The following is a 2,666-nucleotide window of genomic DNA, read 5'->3' on the forward strand; positions in this document are numbered from 1 at the left end:
CCTGGGTTGGATCCTCACACCACGTGAAAATAAATAAATAAAATAAAGGTACTATGTCAACTACAACTAAAAAAATAAATATTTTTTTCAAAAATGCTTTGGTAATAAACAAAGAAAGCCACCACTGATTAAGGAAGAGACTAGAACACTCTGCCACAGTGCTACAACCCCAGCCCATAATTTTATCTTTTATGATAGGAATATTTGATCAAAACAGACAGACACTGTGTTGTGAATGATCTGGGATTGAACATCATCTTGTGAGGGAGGGAGTTAAATCTCAGTATTCCATTGTGAGTGCTCTGTCAAGTCTAAGGGGAAAAAGTCCTGACTTAGATAAAGGTAGTATGCTATAGGGTCACATAATGAATGCTCTTGTAAATGGCTGAGCAACTTTTAAGGTTTTCCACAACTCTTCAAAGTAGGTGTGCTGTCTTCATAATCCATTTGAGCCAATGTCAAGGAAGTTGAAGTTTTAAAAGAAACCTTGGGTTAAAAATGATGGAAGGAACAGTTGTGAAATGAATAATGCAGGAGAGATGACTTTTAATACAATTTAAAAATTTTTTTATCAGTAATAATACATCTTTTCAAGTCAAGATATAATATACCTTCCTCCCTCCCTTCCCCCCCTCCCCATGTCGCCGCCGCCGCCGCTGCTGGGTCCGGGTCTAAGAGCTGAGGCGCCGCCCGCCGGGAATGTGAGCGAGGAGCCACCGGCGGAGCCGCAACGGGGTCGGTGCCGATTTGATGGGAAGGGCCCGCGGGGGAGGATCGTGAGGCCGTCGCCGCTGCCGCTGCCGCTGGAGCGCTGAGGTTCGGTCCGGCCCTGAGGCCTAGAAGTGCCGCCACCGCGGAACCGGAGGGACGCCGCACAGGACAGCCTTCACCCCGGGCTCCCCGCAGCTTCCCGGACCTCCCTCCCCCCTGCACCTCCCGGTTCCACCGCTCGCCCCCTCCGCGGCCCCTTCGCCCTTCTCCCGCCCCTCGAAACCACAGATCATCTTTGGATTCTTCCGCAGAAGCTTCAAGTAGGGATATGTCCTCAGCACCAACTACTCCTCCATCAGTAGATAAAGTAGACGGATTTTCTCGGAAGTCCGTCAGAAAAGCCAGACAGAAGAGGTCACAAAGTTCCTCACAGTTTAGGTCTCAAGGCAAGCCTATTGAATTAACACCTCTGCCGCTGCTAAAAGACATTCCAACCTCAGAGCAGCCCGAACTGTTCCTAAAGAAACTTCAGCAGTGCTGTGTCATTTTTTACTTCATGGACACGCTATCTGATCTTAAAATGAAAGAATACAAGCGCTCCACTCTTAATGAACTGGTGGACTACATTACAATAAGCAGAGGCTGTTTGACAGAGCAGACTTACCCTGAAGTAGTTAGAATGGTATCTTGCAATATATTCAGAACTCTCCCTCCTAGTGACAGCAATGAATTTGATCTAGAAGAAGATGGACCTACCCTTGAGGCATCATGGCCACATTTACAGCTTGTATATGAATTTTTCATACAATTTTTGGAAAGCCAAGAATTTCAACCCAGCATTGCCAAAAAATACATAGATCAGAAATTTGTATTACAGCTTTTGGAGCTATTTGACAGTGAAGACCCTCGGGAACGAGACTACTTAAAAACAGTTCTACACAGAATTTATGGCAAGTTTCTTGGTCTTAGAGCATTTATCCGAAAACAGATTAACAATATTTTTCTAAGGTTTGTTTATGAAACAGAACACTTCAATGGTGTAGCTTAACTTCTGAAAATATTAGGAAGTATTATCAATGGCTTTGCTTTACCTCTTAAGGCAGAACACAAACAGTTTCTGGTGAAAGTGTTGATCCCTTTACACACTGTCAGGAGCTTATCACTCTTCCACGCCCAGTTGGCATATTGTATAGTCCAGTTTCTGGAGAAAGATCCTTCACTCACAGAACCAGTTATTAGGGGATTAATGAAATTTTGGCCTAAAACATGCAGTCAAAAAGAGGTCATGTTCCTTGGGGAGCTGGAAGAAATTTTGGATGTGATTGAACCTTCACAATTTGTTAAAATTCAAGAACCTTTGTTTAAACAAATTGCCAAGTGTGTATCTAGTCCCCATTTTCAGGTGGCAGAAAGGGCACTCTATTATTGGAATAATGAATACATCATGAGTTTGATAGAAGAAAACTCTAATGTCATCCTTCCCATCATGTTTTCCAGTCTTTATAGGATTTCAAAAGAACATTGGAATACGGCTATTGTGGCGTTAGTGTACAATGTGTTGAAGGCATTTATGGAAATGAACAGCACCATGTTTGATGAGCTGACAGCCACATACAAGTCAGATCGTCAGCGTGAGAAAAAGAAAGAAAAAGAGCGTGAAGAATTATGGAAAAAATTGGAGGATCTGGAGTTAAAGAGAGGTCTTATACATGATGGGATAATTCCAACTTAACAAAAATATGACAGCAACATTTCTAACCTGTGGAGTCACATTTATGTAGTAGAAGATGGAGCAACAGTTTTCTGTATTGTGCAACTTTACAGTAGATTTCACATTTGTTTCATTATTACAACAGCACTGTATATACCTGTCTGTAAGTAAAGGAAAAAAAATAAGGACTTCAATCCAAAGTTTGGACAGTAGATGTACTTCTCAGAACTTTGCAAACATAATC

General features: G+C 42.3%; 1 pseudogene; it reads left to right on the plus strand.

Annotated features, from left to right (window-relative positions):
- Nucleotides 1-938: 938 nt before the first annotated feature.
- Nucleotides 939-2,443, plus strand: LOC143409512 (serine/threonine-protein phosphatase 2A 56 kDa regulatory subunit epsilon isoform pseudogene; annotated as a pseudogene).
- The last annotated feature ends 223 nt before the right edge of the window (nt 2,444-2,666 follow it).

This window comes from Callospermophilus lateralis, chromosome 11 (assembly GCF_048772815.1).
Source record: "Callospermophilus lateralis isolate mCalLat2 chromosome 11, mCalLat2.hap1, whole genome shotgun sequence".
NCBI classification, from domain to species: Eukaryota; Metazoa; Chordata; class Mammalia; order Rodentia; family Sciuridae; genus Callospermophilus; species Callospermophilus lateralis.